Source organism: Microtus pennsylvanicus, chromosome 4, assembly GCF_037038515.1.
Source record: "Microtus pennsylvanicus isolate mMicPen1 chromosome 4, mMicPen1.hap1, whole genome shotgun sequence".
NCBI lineage: Eukaryota > Metazoa > Chordata > Mammalia > Rodentia > Cricetidae > Microtus > Microtus pennsylvanicus.
Window position 1 is genome coordinate 43,438,641 of NC_134582.1, and position 20,150 is coordinate 43,458,790.

The window sequence follows — 20,150 nt, forward strand, 5'->3', positions numbered from 1 at the left end:
CGTTCAGCATTCACTTAAGGATATGATTTCCATTTTGCCACAGACAGACAGCCACCCAACCACCTAGTCAATGCCATCAGCCAGATGATGAGCTTTTCTTCACCTGAGTCACTGCTCTCTAAGTCCAGGTAACTGCCCGCCCTCTTGGCTACAACTTCTGCATCTGTCTGCTGCTTCAACCATTGAGGGTTTTCCCCTCTGCATTGTCTCCAATGCAGGTCAAGAAGCTTCTGGTTTTAATTCATTTGCACACAAGAGCACAAAATAGACATAGTTTATCGAAAGGAAAAAGAGCTGGTATTTGAACCATGTCAGGAAATTTGGTTCTCTAAACACCAAGTATTAAAAGCCCATCTGATTAAACATGTGGCTCACACTAAGTGAAACGTGGCATCATCAGAAATAAAAAGTACACTACTGTATATCCAAATGTTTATACCGCACCAACACTCAAATTTTAAAGGAGACACGAGGTCAGCAGTGGCTAGGTCGGAATAATCTGTTAAATACACATGCATACTTTTAGGTTTAAAAAAACTATTCAAAATATGTATATCTGAACTCCATGTCCAAGCTATAAAGCTCAATGGTTCATAGCCAGTCCCTTGAATAAAAAGTTAGGAGTGACTTACTGACAATAAACAAGCACACACCATTCAGCACTGTTAGAACATACTAGAAGTGTCCTTAGTCACCCACCTGCTAGAAGAAGGAAGCTATTCATTACTAACTTGAACCTAGAGAGAAATCTGGGTAGAGAGTTTCCATGGACTGGCCTCCCTAGCATTTAGTGCTATTTACACTTAGTGTCTTTCATACAATCAATCCCATCGATGGCGGCTCTTCCACTTGTAGACTTCCATTATGTAGAAGAGAGTCACCTGCCTTAAATGTCTGTTTTTAAAGTGAGTATTTACTGAAATCCTACTTCAACCAATTTTATCATCTAATATACATTTTTCTTCAAGGTTTTGAGACTGAGACATCAAGTTAACTTCCTTCTCTGAAAGAAGCCAGGTGTGTTTAGGGCTATGGGACTTTAACTGTGGCTAAGTGCAATGAGCAAGAGGATTTGCTTCTTGACTGGAGGCAACACTCACAGCAGAGAGCGTTGCTACAGAAGTCTGGTCTGTTTCTGGCCCATACAAGGATATTTTATAAACACTCTTAGCTCTGCCTTAGTCCCTTGGGCTTCCGCGTGTCTTTTTCTTTCTGCCCAGAACTACATCACACTGTCCATGTGGAAGAGTTAATGGGGATGGTCAAATGGGGACATGGCAGAGAAGAAAGCCTTTGGCCAGGGCCTGGGACCATCAGCTAAGCTCGCACACTCTCAGACTGCTTCTCCCTCATCACTTTCCCGGGACATCAGGTCATGAGTGAAAGAGGAATTCAGGGATGACACTTCTCCCAAATGAGTTATGTTACTAGACTTATTCCTGTTTGCATAAAAGTTCCTTGGGAAAATGAAATCAACAAGCTATTTATGTCTGAAAACCCTTTTAATTGCAAACCAATATAAAAACCTAAGTTGGGATCATCATCTTTTGCTACTGCCAGACCTTCCTGCTCTCTCCCTGACTACAGAAAAAGCCTCCATGCCAGCCCCCTCCCCCCACCTGTGTCCAGCTTTCCCTGATTGCTACCATTAGTTGAGGCGTGGGAGCCTACCCTGATGTCCTTCATCTGCTGAAGAGGACATTCTCATATCTCTGCTGGTCCTGGAAAGAGCACAATGTCACAGTTCTGAAGTGCTAGTAATTTTTCTCATGTTTAATTGAAACAGTGAAAGCTGGTGTTGGTCCCTTTTATTTTTCTTGGCTTTCTGGAGCCGAGGATGCAGTACAATTCTTGGATGCACTAGGCAAGTGCTCTTTTGGGCTATACCTGAAGTTGGATAGTCACATAAGAAGCACAACTTCCTCCCAACTCATTTCTAAGTTTCTGCTACTTCACTGCTGTGGGTCACTTGACAATCAACTTACTTCATCAAACATGGGTCCCTCCTCTTTCTGAAAAGGAGCAATAGGGGTGGATAGCACATCCACTTCATGGTGTGTGGTGTGGGTTGGATGGTTCATGCATGGGAGGTATAGTGATGGGGATGATTTACTCCCTACTCCCCATCCTCCTCTTCTGTTCCCAGATTTCTCCTCTTTATGACAGATTTCTCTGTTATTTCTGTCTTTCACAAACCTTCTCTGTAAGGCTCAGCTCACATGGTACCCTTGCTTTCTGCATCTGCGTTGGTTTCTTCCTGGTCCTCCATCCCAGATTCCAGCAGACAAGTTGGCCTGCCTCTGAGGTCCTCACTCAGTGTTAATGTTTCCACCATTATAATGAACACAGAGACTGAGTTATTGAATTTGACAAAGCCAATGACAAGTAGAATGAAACCCAAAATATGATGGGAACTTCTTGGTACATGTAAAACTCATATTTTCAGCCCAGCTGAAATTTTTCTAATTATTATCAACAATATGGGGGTAATTATACCTGAACTATCCCAGCCTCCCTTTTCAAAATCTCAAGCTGTGTTCCACTTCTTAGATTTAATTAATGAGTAATAATTATTCGGATTTGCAGGCCCCAGGGCCCAAAGGCATTCGGAAAAAAACAGTACAGTAATTCTGGGTTGGCAACTCTGAATATAAATAGGCTTGGGGCTACACAACAAATTCATTTCCCATTTAATGATCCATTTTATTCTGAAACTTAAAACACATTGATCCAAGTCTTGAGAAACTTTTCAGTGACACGCTTGTTCCTTCTCATTGCCAGCACTATATCTGGGCACTGCGGAAACAAATTGATCTGTCACCTGATTATTTTGGCTCATAACTTGTTACCGCTATGTTCATTACTCCAGAGTGAATTATTAATGACTTGAGATCTCTGTGCATTCCAGAGAGAAAGGCCTAGACCTAAGTCTCTGCTGGCACCAGCCATGAATTATAGCTAGATGGATTTACAGATGTGTGGGAAGCAGGCTGGCAGGGTGCTGGGAAGCTGGTCCGGCAGAAGCCATGGGACTCATTCATTAGTGAGATCCATAAAACACCGAGCCTACCTTCTGTTCTGCTAATTGTACTGTCTGGGCTCTTCCTCAAACAGCTCAGAATATCATGTTGTGTCTTGTCCTAAAATCCACACACATGCTTCTGCTGTGTTGAACTCTGCATGGGCACATGACTTTCAGAACCCTGAGTCCATATAAGCTGTTCTGCTGTGGTGTCTGCCACCACTGCAAGTACAGCCTTTCTGGAGGCTTGACCCGGGGTGCAGAGGAAAAGACCCGCCTGTGTTGGGAAGAAAACCCTTGCTCCTTCTGTGACTCTGCAGTTGGGCTGCAGACACCTAGACTCAGTGCACCTAAGGCACGTGCCACAGGGAAGTTGCTGGGGATCTTTATCCATGTTCTATGCAACTGGATTACAATTAGCAAGTGAAGAACATATTTCAGTGAAAAACGGGCATGGCAGAGGGACTCTTGTCATCTTTATTTCAAGGGAAAGTAGCTAGACAGTCTGGATCTGATGCCTTTTGGAGGAAAGATCATTTCCAGACAAAGACTGTGGAGAGCATCACAAGGGGCTAAACAGTAACCAAACCCTTTAGAGCCTATTAAGAAAGGCCTCATACTGCATAGGGGTCACATCTCTTTTCTTTGAGTTGGAATGAAAATCAGGGCTTTGTTAAGGGCTGAGTTCTTTCTAACCACAGACTTCCATGAGGGTCTCCAAGTACCTGTAAGCCTATAGCAGGGTTTGCAACCTGGTTACAGTTGAGGGCTGGAGCACTGTATTGAGGAAAGAAAGTCAGTGTCGAGCCCAGTTCTACTGGATAGGATGTGTGGTGTCAGGTTAGCGGGTCAACACAGATCCCATGGCTGTAGTAAGGCTGTAGTAATAGCATACAATCACTGCTCTGCCTCCCCTGCTCCAGTTTCTAGTGTCAACTAATATGATAACCCAGACTTACAGGGTGATGGAAACTTTGCAAAAAGTCCTAGAACCTTTTATGTATATGTTGGCTTATTTATAATAACTCTAGAATAGTAGTTTGAAATAAAATAAAATAGGAACTCTATTTTCCTATGCAATATTTCAGTGGTCCATATACACATACAAAATATGCATAGATGAACAGCACACATACACATCCGAAGCAGAAGTTTTAGAGTAGAAGTGGGATGCATCTGATATTTTCTATTTTTTTTAATCTACTAAATAGATTTTGCAACCCACTTTTGCACCAAGAACTACAATTTGAAAAACATCACCATTGGAACATTGTGTGCAAATATGACCCAATTTCTACATACAGGAAATAAGGCTAAGGGAGACAGTCACCCAGCGGTTAGAGTCAGAGAAAGAGCCAGTTGGGAGAAAGGCAAGTCATGTGACCTCCTCATATAGGAAACAGGAGCAAAGATACCCAGCTTATAACACTGACAAAGCATGATTGATTGTCAGTCTCCTGCCATGGTAAATCAGCTTAATCGGTGACAGTTACTACTGTCATGGTGCTACAGCACAGGAGTGGGGCGCAGCAGGGACCAGTCTAAAGCCATACCATAGCAATACCTAGTAGCTGCTTTGGTCTGGGGCAAGGAGAAGTACCTACACTGTGTTAAGCACAAAACCAAACAAATAAAAATACTGTAACTAACAAACCAACACTTGTTTTCCTTCACTTCTTCGTCAGCATCTCTGGCACCACAGGTTGAGAGACTCAGCCAGTGCAAACCCAGGAAGCTCATTCTGCTTCATGACACCAACAGCTTCATGCCCCAACCTACTGAGCAAGCTCTGCCCTAAGCAGCCAAAACTCATCGTCCTGAAACGTCAACTCTGGATAGCACATCTCTACTGTAGCCACAGCAAGCCTGTTCCTTTAAACCATGGGTCTCCGTTTGTCCCTTGGGAGCATCTCTCCACTAACTGTTCCCTTTTCACAAGTGTTAAGAGACTAAGAGCTGGATGGTGACCTTGAAGTGCCTCCTGTAGGAGCTGCAGACAGGTACCAGGCGGGCCCAGGGCTAACACTCCTGAAAGTGAGAGAGTGGGTGGGAGATCAAGCAACAGTAAACATCACTTTAGTCACTAACACCCTCTTGGGGAAGCCCCAAGCCTGGGCCGAGGATTCACTAGAAAGGAAGCTGTTATTTTGTGGTTAACCAGCTAAGTGTTAAGTTTCCAGGCTGTTAATTTGGTTGCTTTCACCAATCCCTAAGTGTGTGGTTGCCTAGATACCACTTGGACTTTCTGAGGTGGGACCAGGATGGAGGGTGCTGGGGGACTCTGCTAAGAAAGTCCACCAGAGTCATAAATACAGCTTTTCCGTGCTGTTCCCAAAAGAAAGAGTCACATAGTCATCTCTGAATGGTCCCCGAGGTCACATTCATTCCTGCGAATGGTTATCTAGCAAATGGCCAGACTTCCAGTTTTGAATAATTAATGGAGTATTATTTCTGAAGGGTGCTTTTTATAGTCTCATTTACCCTTCATGAGAACCCTTGCAGGCAGGCACTCTCTTTGCCACTATTAAACAGCTGGGGAAACCGAGGCATTGAGAAGTGAAGAAGCCCACCTGTGCTCATACAGCTAGGATGGAACTAAGTCAGCAGAGTCTACCATCTCAGCCATAACTCTCGGTTGTTCCCATACAACCAACGGCAAGAGGTACTCTTCTTCCCCAGATACCCCATAAAAGTGAACACACAGGAGTCACAGAGAAACATCAGATACGATGAAAGGATTAAAAAAGAAAGGTTGGTCCTTCATCCATGACAGACTGCTGGGCTGGTACAGAAAGAAAGAGGAGGAATATGTTTCTCTGAAAGTTTAAAAGCAGTACTGGGTTACACAGCTTCTTCCCACTTCCTGCCATGAAATATGGCTACCCACTTGGCAAAATGATTAACTGACCCTTGAATATGACAGAGCAGTATTTATAGCTGGCTGGCACAGTCAAAGAGCTGCTTTCTAATGGTGTAAGAATGAAGCTGTCAGATGGATAAATTAAAGAAGGAAGGGGGCTGGCAAAATGATTTCTATTGCCCCAGAAAGATAAAATGACAGATATGGGGTGGGAACGCAAGCTATGCCGCTCTCCGAGACGTTTCGAGGCTCTATGAGTAACGAGCAACTTATCCCTGCATGGAATGAATAACCATGTTCCAGATGGGCACAGATAACTGCTGAGATGTTCATATTGGCCAGGATGACTTAGGTCAACTTTGAAACCCACTTTTAATACCACTTGACTATAGTCTTGAAATGGCTAATATGTAAAAATCGATGCTACACACACACACACACACACACACACACACACAGTAATAATGTAAGCAGATGATTAAAAGAGAAAAGGATTTTCAAGAAACCTCTGTCAAGTCCTATGAATTAATAACTTCTCCAGACCCCTTTCCACCATATTTCCCTTTGTCCATCAACCTCTGGGCTTCGTATCTTCCTGATTCTGATCCTGGATGTGCTGGAAGTCCTACACTCTTTCCCTGGCTCTCTCCTAGAAAGACCTCACTTCCTCAGAAAGGTGTCTCTGGGTGCCCACAGTAGGTCCATCAGGTCTTGTACTAAATGTCTAGCTCCCCGGTTATTCTTTGTCAGCCTTCACTGGACAATGCGTTACCATTCATGGAGGGATTTGGATGTTTCTCCCACTTCCAAAGGTCCAAGAGTACAGGGATGGCAGGAGCCTCTCTCCTACCACCCCAGGCCCTAGCATAGCTTGCTGAGGGTGAAGAAAGAAATAACATGGGCATTCTACCAGGATCTTGAACCTTTAGTCATGCCAGAGGCAGTGAAGAGGCAGTCAGAGCAGCTCCCCTGACAGTCACGGTACATTAAAACAAAAAAAAAAAACAAGTATCACTGTTGTTCACACTAGTCAGCAAGGTACGAGGCCATAAAATATTTACAGGGTATAATAATCATTATTGTATGAATTACCCAATGTGCATTATATAATACATCATAATGCCCAAATTATTATGCTGGTCTCCTTCCAAAACATTTGTCATAGCTTCTAGGATAGAGTATCCTACATTAATTTTTTCATTTTGTCAGTTTCTTAAATACCTTTCTGTTCTTCCTGCCTTTAATTATTACCATGAATGCCATCAATAACTAATAGCAGTATTGGCCAAATATTTTCATCATTTATCTCACTTGATCTTTCAAATTATCCCAGGAATTATGATCCAATATTGTTCAGCACGAAAATGTTAAACTATGGCAAATTTGGAAATCCGTACAAGTTACAGACTGAGCAAGTGGAAGACATAGAATTTGAAGCCAGGAAATCTGCTGTCTGATTGCAGAGCTACTGATCCTCCAGCTCCAGTGGAGATGGTGGTGTGCATGCGTGTGTGATAAAGACCTCACTGGCTTCGCTCCCTTTGCACACAGCCTGTGGTGAAGGAGATCACACGACAGAGGAAAACTGGATTGTGCAGTCCTGTCTGGAACTTGTTAAAAGTAATCAATTAGTTTATCTATGGCCAATAACAGTGTAGAACATCCCTGAGTTTCTCCACTGAGAATACACTAATCTGGGCCATGAGAACTACTGACTTGATGGGCTTGGTTCATTCAGGATAAGAACTGAAACTTTTGTTGTCAATCTTAAGTCAGGCACAGCCTTTAGAGTCCCCAAATTTGTCAGCCCGGGTATTACTCATTTCTCTCATTCCTTTCTTATACAAAGAAAGTACATTATTTAGGTCTAAGGATCTGGATCTAAGAGGTTAAGAGAATCACCTTTCTCGAGTAATTCAGCCAAAGTAGCTACGTTGTTAGGGCCCAGTCTGCAGGCCTAATGGGACCTGCAGCATTTGGGTAGTAGAAGCACACAGAGGAGCTGACCCAGGGACACCTTCTCTCTGGAAAACTATTTAACGATTCCAAGTCACTAATAATTGATTCTAAGGCCTAATGTAATTAACTCTTGCAAAAAGAAATCACTTTATAGTTTATAAAAAGCATTCACATTCATTGTCACACTATTAAAAAATTAGTTCTCAGACTTAGAAAGGCTCGAAGGGAAATGATGGAGGAAGACTAGCTGCACATGTGAAAATGACTGCATCGAGGGTTGCAGTGCAATTCCTGTTGGTGTGACACTTTCTTCAGTGATGGGGCTCACTGCCTTTAAAGCACCACTGTCCAAACCAGCAGGCCGAGGACTGAGGTGCACCCTGACCCAGCAGAGAAGTTGCAGGACCTTACCTATTCTTCCATTATCAAATAACTTCCAATGTCTTTTAGGTGCCAGGGACTGCTTAAAGCACTGGGGATACTGCAATGAAGAAACCAGACCTCTCCCACTTGCCCCTGGTTCTTTGCCTTAGAGAAATTTTATTTTGATGGTAAAGCAGATGATACTTAAAGTCCTGTGATGTCCCAGAACATCCTGGGAGAGGGGAAAGGGAATACTGGAGACATATTGCATCTTTAAAAGATGATCTGGAAGACGGGCCAGAAGGAGGCATATAGTAACAAGATGGAGGAAGTAAAGAAGCTGGCCACGTGGCCTGGGAGGTCACATGCCAAGGGAACAGTATGTATGAATAGATTAAGGTCAAAAGGTACACAGCAGGCAGGCAACACAAAATGAAAGCCACTGGGAACAGAATGAGCAGAGAGGAAAATAGCAAAAGTCAGACAGACAATGGACCTGGAGGCAGCAAATCCTGGAGGGCTTTGCAGGCCACTGTGAGGGCTTTGTTCTTTAATGAATGAGATAAAAAGCAATTAGAAAATTCTCATCAGCGGGGAAACCCAATATCAGCAGTGTCTCTCTTCGGTCTCAGAAAGGCACCTGCTACTACAACTTCAATGCTCAAATTCCGTGGGTCTCTTGTCTTCCAGAGAGAAAGAGACAGAGATAGATGGAGGAGGCTTTACAAATGGCCATCCAATCAAGGAAAGAATCATGATATACAGACAAACCACAACACAGTACTGTTTGTATTGCATCTGAGCAGTTAAATGAGGCAAGCCCCGTGCCTGCTACAGTGGCAGGTCTCTGCACTTGCTGCCATTTGTCCCAGTCATTGTGTGGAAGGGCTCCATTGCAAGGCGTCCACTGGAGGAAAGAACTGACCGAAACTGGCAGGCTAGTGGAACAGAGAGCAGAGGTATGGGGGGAACGGCGCCTCCAAGTGCTGGTCACCAGAAACAGGACCAATATTAAAACATTTCAAAGAAACACATGTAGAATCTACTGGACATAATGCGACCATCTTTAATTACTTGAAAGAAAAAGCAGTCTTCTGAAGACAATCTCTTATCACTCATCCTATTTTACAGATAGAGGAACAGGGACAAAAACCTAAATCAAAGACAACAGCTCAAGGCCTAACACTTGGAGCTTCTTATTTCCTATTCACATCCCCACTTCAGGGAATGAATACCACACTTTCGGAGGGATGGCCAAGACTCCAAATCTATATGTGGGATTATATGTGTGAGAGAAAGTCTGGCAGACTGTTAGCAAGAAGGAGAAACACATTTATGCAGGCATTCATCCTGGGTGAACAGAACTCATTAAAGAAGACAACATAATCTCCACAGCCTCCATAGCCCAAAGACAACAGAAAAGGTGAGGAGAGTATACCTCATATGAATATTCCACTCTTAATCCAACACCCAGCTTCTGCCATCTGCATCTCTTAGCCCCTTGGACCACTCAGCTGTCAAGTGTTTGGAATCTGAATTCAAATTCATGGCCAAGGGAAACAATGGCTCCTCTCATTTATTTAGATATACAGTGAACAGCCGGAAACAGATTTTAAGACGGTATCAACAAGCAGGAAGTGAAGATGGAAGATGAGAAGATGGATGTTTCTTCAGGTAGAGAACAGCAGGTAGTGTCTGGTAACAGACACCAAGGGATTCACAGAGGGAAGCTGAGATCTGGGACTCTAAACACTAAAACGTTCTCAATGGTACAAGCATCAAAGCTGGCTCGTTATCTTGCTTTGAATGTTCTATAGGCAAGGTGGTTGAAGCAATACATGTTGATAGCAGCAGAGACGAAGAAGTGAAGTACAATGTGGACGATAGCACTTCAACAATACAGCTGTGCACATTTTTCTAGGAGAAAAAAATCTTCCATGCCTGCTTTAACTGCCCAGTCTGGGTATGTGTCAATCCACAGAGCTGAAATAATATAAGGAACAGCAGCAGGTCCTCAATAAACCCAGTTCTTCACTATTCCCCATGACCTGACACCCATCTAACCATGCCACTGAGAAATGGCACAGAACCAAAACTGGGAAGGAGAACCCACTTGAGTGGGGAAGACAGGTTCCTACGGAGAGGAGATGAGAGAGTTACACCCACATACAAAGAGCACAGGGCAGAAACCCACGGCCTGGAAAGGAAGAAGGAATCAATCATGCTGCAGCAATGAGTTGGATCTCCAACCATGACCATCAATGATGCCTTTCTGTGTTCTCTTTATAATGAACTCAACCAGTTACACTCCAGACAACTTCCATAGGAATTCTGAAGGCAGTGTCAACAGCTGCAGAATAGAACTGGAAGCCTGGGATTCCTTGTCACCCCTGTGGTTTCCCACATAATGGTGAGAACACCCTGTGGCTTCGGGCAGGTCCCATTTCCCATATCTGTGGTCTCAACACATTTAGAAAGCAGCTCCTCCCAAAGCTGACAGATCCCACTGCTCAGTACTGCACACAGAAAGGACCTTCAGCCACTATCTTGGGAGAAAATGGCACTACAAGTCTATTATAAGAAGTCATATTCACTTGGGCTTTGTTAAAAGCTAAGCAATCATTAAATAAGGGTATAAAACACAGCAAACAAAAAGAGAAATCTTTTAGAAGACTCCTGGAGTTGCTCTTTAACTTGAAGGGAAAGAAGAAACAAGGCTCAGTGCATCTCTCCCGGTCAAGGAAAGGCTAGCATTCAGGGAAAAAAGTTCTGACTGGGGTAGCGGTCAAAACCCCATCAGCTATTCAGATTGCTTCCAAGCTTAATCATTCCACAAAACACTGCAGCAAATCCCCAGGTACATAAGTGCTTGTGCATAGTTTTCTCCAGAATAAAACCATAGAAAAAGAATTGATTAATGAAAATCAATAAAGATTACTGATACATACTGCCAACATGTCACCCAGAAGACCTATATCTAGTTACACTCTCACATACAATATTCTAGGTCTTTTTTTCCCTTATACTAAAATGAGGCATTATTATCTTCAAAGTTGCTATAAGTAGTGGATAATTTTGTGCATGTCTCATTTTAAGGTGCATTTATTTGATTAATAATGATCGAATCTTTTCCACAGGCTTCATGGTCCTGGACTTTTCCCAACAGAAAAAGGACTTCTTAAAGGGTACATGTAGAACAATTAGTGAAGGTAACCAAAAGTAACAGATAAGATTTTTTTGGGGTAAGGCTGTATTTTAATTCTACATTATATAAAACAAACAACTTTAAAGTTACTAGAGTATTTCTGTCTTACAATCCACATATCCTTAATTTAATTTCATACACATGTTAAAACTGGATGTTTCCGATCCCTGCATCTGATACTGGGTAAAGATGACTCTCCCTGCTTTTCTGTGCAGCACTAAAATACCCCGAGGTCTACTCACAACCACACACGAGGCAGGCCAGGACAGAAATAGAAATATTGCTGATTTCTCAATTAGCTGGTTTAGAAACTCCATAATATCAAGAAGCACATCTGTCTTGTTTGTCATTAGGAACAATTACAATGAGCTTGAAGGGACATGGGCATCAACATTTTAGTCCCAATGATTTCAAAAACACCCCAGCAGGCTCCATCGAGTATCACAGCACCCGGGAAGTATTGTACACATTTGTGGTTGCTACAGAGGCCTGGCTACTTCCCTGGTATGTGGGCTCACGGAAAGGTTGAGGTGAAGATGGGAGGTGCTCTGTAAGATGGGATAGTGATGAAGATGAGGAAGATGATGAAGGATTGGTGAGTTCAGTAGGAGAAGGTCTCAGAGACAGGGGCTAGAAAAGGAACCAGGCTACCTGAGTTGGTGCCCATAAGCTATTCAGTGCGAGAGTCTCCCTGGAGCCTGGTGGGCAGTGGAAGAAGCACAGTGTAGAACCAGGCCACGCTAAGCTGTGCAGCCCATATGGGTTCCACAGAAAGACAGTGGGTAGCAGAAGGCAGCTGTCACAGAAGCTTTGTGGGAGATAGACACAGAGACACAGAGACATAGACACACACAGACACACACACACACAGAGACACACAAAGTCAGACACAGACAGACACACAAGAATCTGTTGCCATGGCAGATGTGTTCCTGCCTCAGGAAGGGAGCATTCCAAACTACTATGAAACTCAAATGCTTTTATGCTGTGTGCCGGATCCTCTCCCACTTCTCTCTCCATTTTTTTTTAAAGTTAATTCTGGGTAGAAGATGCAGAAGAAATCAAAAGGTGGGCTTTCCCACTAAGCAATGACAAAAAACTTCAATAATCTAGTTTTTAGACAGCAGGGTGTAGGAAATAAACTTTCAAAGCAATGCTGTGTATTATGGGTTGAGGAGATGTAAATAAAAAGATAAAGGGTGGAATTAATAAAAGTCATTCTATGAAAACCACGACCTCTGACAGACATCAAAGCAATGTGTGGCCAAATGAGAAAAAAAGAAGGAACAACCAGTAATGGTGAAGAGAAGAAGGGAGGCTTGGACCCCACAGTTCTGTGGACTAAGACCTTCCACTCACCCTCACTCGAAGGTTTTACAGCATGTATTATAGTACATTGTGGGGCTGAGAAATCAACCCCCTGTTATGGAAATGACCCAGAGAAGACCTGGTACAGAATCCCTTCCCTGAGGAGGGACAGAAAGGGTTTATATGAAACTACAAGTCTACATCAAGAGACTAATTGGGACTGAACATCAACCATTAAACAGAAATCATGACAGATGAGAGCGGATGCTCACGGACTAGAGCAATATAGTGTACCACACTCCTCCGGAAATCTGGGCTTCTATCCTCATTCTCACTGCCTTGTCTCTATATGCCCAGAGTCCACAAGGGAGGGGGCTGGACACACACACATCTCACTCCAGGGATGGTTCCCAACTGAAGGATTACTTCATCAGATCTATGTTTACATCCTAAAGACATAGACATGAGTATCCAGTCACAAGAAGGCAATGAGCTTGGGAAAAACAAGTCCAGGCCAGAGTTGTAGGCATTTCATTTCCTGTCTACAAAGCCAGGAAAATCCCAAAGGCATAGCCAAACAGTAACTATTCTGATTATATACTAAAACCTAAAAGTGAAAGAAAGAAAGAGAGAGAGAGAGAGAGAGAGAGAGAGAGAGAGAGAGAGAGAGAGAGAGAGAGAAGGAAGAGAGGTGGGAGGGAGGGCCGGAACTAAGCCTCAAACTCAGATCATTGGATATAATTGAGCCTGAAATGGGAGACGATAATAAGAGTAAGGAATGATGTCCTGTAAATGCTACACCCGAGGGGGTCAACAACCAAAAATTACTTCACAGCAAAGAAAAAGAAGAAGAAAGCTTTGTACTCAACATGCTCACATGTGGAGGGTGCTAACGACAAGGCAAACAACAGGATACCCACTCACTACTAACCAATATACCGCAAGCACAAGGGTTTGGTGCTCCTGAGTTAATGTACTGATATTTCATTTGTATTTTAATAAATAAAGCTTGCCCGAAGACCAGAACACAAAACATCCACACTGGTCAGCCATACAGACCAGGCAATGGTGGCTCACACTCTTAATCCCAGCAGCCACACTAGTTAGCCACAGAGGCCGGGTGGTGGTGGTGCATGCCTTTAATACCAGCACTAGAGAGGAATATAAGGGGGGATGAGACAGGAACTCACTCTCTTTTCAGTCTGAAGATTTCACAGAGGTAAAAGCTCTCTAGTGTCTTGGCTGCTTTGCTTTTCTGATCTTCAAGTTGAACCCCAATATCTATCACTAGTTTTTTTGTTGTTTGTTTGTTTGTTTGTTTACTATTTGTGCTACCAGTTAAGTTATTCTTGTGTATTTTCCCTTTTCTATCATGTTATGCAGCTCCTTTAGGGTGCACATTTGTGTGGACATGGCCTCTTTCCTCGTTTTAGAAGAGTCTGTGTCTATTATCTCTAATGCTCTATACCTCTCAACAACAGAAAATCTGCAACCATTCTGCGAAAAAAAATTGTTGCTGTTGTTTATGATTTGTGCCCACCAGGAGTCCATTGTGATTAGGAGCCCGGTCCATGAGACAGACTATAGGAAATACTGTGGAGATGTGCCGAGTCCACTGTGATTAGGGGCCCGGTCCATGAGACAGACTATAGGAAAATACTGTGGAGATGGGCCCTCATGGGACTGTGGGGCTCTAGTTTCTCTTCTTTTCAAGCTATGACCTTTGTTCCCACTTGTATTCCTGCCACGATGAGAAATCTGCTGCTGCCTCACCAGAGGTCAAGCTAACGATCTTGACCTTTGAACCTCAACAACTGTATGCTAAATACCCTTCCTTTGCCTTATAAGTTGTCAGCTCCGGGCATGAAAAATTACTTAATACACTAACTCTTTTCCTAGTCTGTTGTCTCAGTCATATAGTAGACAACATTTAGAGCTTTCCCTGAGCTTTGTTTATTTTGTGGTGCTGGGAAGGGAACCAGGGGTCCGTGATGCTACACAGTGCTCTACCACTAAGCGAAGCCCCCACCTCTCCCTTCAAATGGTTTTCATTGTACCAGTTTTCTGTACTGCACTGTGGTACTTTTCTAACACCTATCTTCCCATCTTTCCTTGGTTTGATATTTTATATCAAAAGATTTTTAAACTTCAATAGTCATTTCTATTTCTATGGTGACTACAAATTTCCTTCAAATCTGCCTGTTCTTTTGGTTTTAATCTCTTCTTTATAGAATTGTTATTTGAAACAATTATATTTTGGAATCTTTAAAAGTTTTTTCTCCTATTGTCTTATTATATAAAGTTCTGGGGTCTGAATATTCCCACACATTGCTTCCACTGAACTCTAGCTGATAATAGATTATTTGTTTGTTTATAATATTGACTTTATCTTCAACGTCACTTTGTAGTTGTAGGTGATGTAAGTTGAGAGTCTAATCTGCAACTGTTAAGGGGCAACATTGCCAGGATAAATTTGAATGTGGTTATCGATTCCTTTATTGATTCCTGGCTTAGATAGGAAAATAAATTCCTTATGATATACATGGGCTAAGATTTTCCTTAGTCTGTACTTTGAATGTTAGGGAAGACTGTTAAGATTTCTTGACTAGGGGGAAGATATCAAGTTTAAACTCCTTCCATCCTCTAGTGGTCTGCTGGTCTCTCTCTCATTCCTGCACAGTCTGGGAACCTCAGTGTTGGTTCGTCATTATGTCTTCCAGCTGATGCTACGATTGCAAGGGGTTGTTTCCTTGTAAATAAAATAACCAAAGAATACAAATTAAAACCATTCTAGCTTTTGAAAGTAGACAACTTAAAGTCAATTAAAATTTCCTATTAATTATAGGTATGACTTGGTTTTGAAGTAAGTTTGAACTCATCAAGAATAAAACAGAATGGACTGAGGACCTGGGGAAAGCTTATGCTGCTGGGGTAGGAGGGCCACTTTTCTTTAGGAATGAGGACTCTGTTAGGTTCTGCACACCCCAGTGGGTGGGTGACCCCACTTCCACGTACATATGGATAGTGCTAACTGAAGTGAGTTAAAAAAATAAATAATTACACAAGGACAGAAGTTATGAGGAAAATGTAATGGGAGGGCTCCCCTGGGGAAGTTGGAGGGTGTAGCACGGGTATATATGGCCAAGATACATTGTGTATACACATACGATTTTCAAAGAATAAATAAAATGCTCATGATAAGGCAAAATATTTGTAAAATATTAATAGTTCTAAAATTATCTATTGGTATGATTTAAATTACAGATTAGAAACTATGTTTTTAAAGCAATGAGCATTAAAAAATATATCAGCTATTCTACCCAGTGTAAAGAGAGAAAAATGCATGTTCTAATTCCTGACACTATAAATTATGACAAAAAGCATCAATCAAAGTTCTAGAAAAGAAGAATTTTTAAAGGGGCTCCAAAATGAAGATTCTAAGCTTTGAGTTCCACTCATTTAGATTGAGCAGGTCTAATAGGGCTCAAGTAGTCCTGGCCTCAAAAATAAAAGAAAAAAATAGAAATCTGAATTTGAACTCTTTTGTTTTAGGAAACAAGGTCTTATGTAGCATAAACTGATCTCACACACCTTATGTAATTGAGGGTACCCTTGATCTCCTGATTCTCCTGCCTTCACGACCCAGGTACTGGAATAATAGGCGAATAATGTCACACCTGGATGAACAATATGGCGGACAATGAGGGCTGCTGAGAAGCCAAGGACAATGGCACTGGGTTTTGATCCTACTTCATGTTCTGGCTTTGTGGGAGCCTAGCCAGTTTGGATGTTCACCCTCCTAGACCAGGATGGAGGGGGGAGGACTTTGGACTTTCCACAGGGCAGGGAACCCTGACTGCTCTTCAGACTTGAGAGGGAGGGGGAGAGGAGTAGGAGAGGGAGAGGAGTGGGGGGACGGGGAGAGGAGTGGTAGGCTGGGAGGAGGCAGAAATTTTTTTTTCTCAATAAAAATAAACAAATAAATAAAAGAAAAAAACTTGGAATTCTACACACGCAAAAAAATTAAAAATCTCTAAATTTTTACAATTCATTCAAAATACAATCAATGAATGTTCAATCAAATTGAACATATTAAAGGAACTGGAACCACAAATGTTAGATTGTTGGGTAGGGGAAAATGAGTGACTTTCAAGTTAGTTATACTGTGCTAGAATCTCTCAAACTCTCAGGAGTGGACACTGAGTATTCTTTAGAATCAGTTCGATATGCTGTAATATGCCACAGGGAACTGTCTCTTGGCTTGCCAGGCATCCTTTATGAGGTGGCAGGAATGGCCACTCTGTAAAGCAGTTAGTACTTTTCTTCTTTACTGTATTACTATCTAGGACAGCAGGTATCAAAGTGCTGGTCCATGGCCTCCTGGGAGATAGATAAGATCTTTGCAGGGGTTCTACACGTTACAAAAACAACAGCTAAAATGCCAGTGCCTCAGCATTAACTGAGGAGAGCAGAGCATCAAATCTCCCAACAGGCGCACACCCACAGCTGTAAAACTAAGATTAAAGGAGCCTAGTTTTACTTAGAAAGTCCCTTAATAAACCAGCAAATTATTGATTTTTATTAAGCCTTGATTCTACCATGCTACTTAAAGTGGCATGCAACTGAAAGATCATAATTAGTTCAACCCTAAGACTTCCCACTGCATACTTTGAGACCATGGTTGACTGACCACTGGAAATGGAGGAACTGGCAAAGGGGCTGGTGGGTAGGCCACTATAGACTGAGTGGGTTCAAAAAGACCATTTATTCTCAAACAAATAACTATGGTGAACACATAGAATAAATCCTTAAAGAGCTTTTCAGTCTTCCTTCCTAACCCTGTAAGTATCATTACATGTCATTAAAATAAACCAGACATTGATGATCTTAGGTGCTGTAACAAAAATGCTTAGGAACACTAGCTAAGAGCACAGTGCCTCAGGCAACGCCTCCACTGTGAGTGAAAAACAATGGTTTGAAATGGTTTCAAACAGTGAGATTTGTATGGCACTGCCAATATGTTACATGTCACTGGGCTGAACATTTCAAAAGTGGTTCGTTTATCTTCTGTGTTTTTCCCCCTCAACACTCTCACATAAAGATATCAGTGAGCTGACACAATTCATGCCAGAAGGAAGGTCAAGAGACACGCACTCTCCTCCAGATAGTAATTGTCCCACTAGTATAGATTGTGTTTGCCGTTGTTGTTGTCCATGTGAAATTTAACTGTTCCAGAAGGACTTTTCTTTGAACCTAATGACCACTATGACCAATATTTTAATATGAAAATTTGGCTCAAATCCTTGAGTTTTATTTATAGTACTCCATGATATCTCAATCTGATCTATCTAACCATTTTGCTAATGACAAAAACATGATATCAATTGCCTGCCCCTAAAACACAGACAGTATAGCCCTATGGTCCTGGTAATGAAAAGGATAAGCCCAAGCTATACCTATAAACTCACAGTGGTTGTGACAGCATACATAAGACACGTGCGAGCTGAAACTAGACCAAATACCAGCATGGAAAGGGAAATTCAGTATGAAGATCCACCTTTAGACAAGGAGTAATTGGCAATTCTTAGCTGCTAGGAGAGGATGGATCAGTTTTCTCTAAAAATAGCCCTTAATAGGTGGCCCTTAATACATTGACCAGACTCTGGTGGACAGAGAGAATATCTGAGCAGCACAAATTGGCCTTGATGGAAGTGGGGGGGAAAGGAGACACAAAGTTGGGTGAGAAGGGGGGTGAAAATGGTCAAAACATATTGCAGGAAATTCTCAAAGAACTAATACAAAAAATTTAAAGGGTGCGCTCAAACAGTAGGTGGCCCTATAACTCACTCACAGCGCATAAAACACACATAAGATCAACAGGAACCACAAAAGCGCACAAATAAACAAAACATGAAGTTGTGAAAAGCAGTTGACGTAGGAAGCATACTAAACAGGGAACTCTGAACTAGAGACTAGAGAAGGGTTTCTCGAAGAACTGTGCCATCAGCTCCCACAGAAAGCTTGTTAGGAATGCCAGATCTTGGTCCCTTTGGACTCCCTAAAGATTCTGCTGGCTCCTAAGTTTCTACAGAACCACAGAGGCTCATAACAAAGCAGAGGGAGGAGTTATCCTCTGGCCCAGAGGAGAGCCAGGAGTCTTGAAGTCAGAGAGGCAGGTAGTTCCGAGGAAGTCAGAGAAGCTGCTGTGAGTGCAAAGCAAAGGCTCCCTAACCCAGCGTCATAGGTGTATGCTAAATTTGGTCATGAGGAATCACAAAAGTTAGGTGCACCTCTAGTCCTCTGAACTCTACTTTAGTACTTTCAAAGCAAGCAGGACACTTAGATAGCCATGCTTCATAGCTGATGAAGGACAGGTGCCTTTAATTTTCATACAAGCACAAACAAGGTTTTAAAGCACAAACAGCTCTGGTTCCCCACAGTGTGGGACAGCATAGGCTGAAGCACTTTAATCCGGCCATGGGTGGAGAAAGCATATTGAGACCCTGAAGCCCTCACTGACTTACCTGACCCTGAGGCCAGGTAAATCCCAGGAGTAAAGAGGCAGTAGCTGCACTCTGAATGCTGCACACATCTTGAAGCACATGGTACCTGAGCCCCTTGAGAGTAAACACAGCTCCCAATGCCAATGACCCTTCTGAATACCTTCTTTGGTGCTTGAGAAACTTACTGGAACATGACCCGGCTTGTAAAATTGAGCAGACAGCCATAGGGCAGCTGTACTAAGCAGACAATGTCAGTAAATATTGGTGAGAGAGGATGTCGGATCCAAAACTCTAATGTGGTTCCAGGCATTCATGGTTGTCTGAGCATAGGAAAAGTCAGTCATGCTGGGCAACCCCTGGCATACAGACTAAAAGGAGCTTTGTGGTAACAGGACCCCCCACTGAGAGGGAAGGATCACACAGTGGGTTTAAGCTTAACAAGAGAATTTAAACTGGAAGCACCACAGCAGCAGTGAAAGGTGCCAGAAAGGGCAAAAAGCATTCAGGAAGACTGGCTCAGTCTCTAGGCAACAGACCCTAGAGTGGTAAGCGGTCCCCCTTGAGATTAATGCGAAAACACGAGGGAAACTGGGATTAGGGTTTATGGCACTTGGATTTTTTTTTCTCATAGCTTCAGGCATCTGCATGTGTTAGCTGGTTTTTATATAATGAAGTAAAAATGAAAATGGAGGCCAAAGTGTTTTCCCCATAATCCAGATTCTGGATAAAGGATGAATAATGGGTGTTTGTCACGTAAGTGAAGCTAGAAAGAACTGGTATATTTCTAGCTCCATGAATGACTTTATCGATCTTTCTAATTCTTTCTCCAGATACTCTGGAGGGAAAACACTCTTCCACCAAGAACACAATCAATTTCTTGGTCCTTTCTGAGTCCTCCACTCAAGAGAATCTTCTTTGAAGTACCTGCAG

At 42.5% G+C, this 20,150-nt stretch overlaps 1 protein-coding gene across 4 annotated transcripts in view; it reads right to left on the reverse strand.

Moving 5' to 3' along the window:
* The window catches only part of Arhgap26 (Rho GTPase activating protein 26), a 411,283-nt gene that overhangs the window by 102,829 nt on the left and 288,304 nt on the right, over positions 1-20,150 (reverse strand). The gene's annotated exons all lie outside the window — the stretch shown is intronic.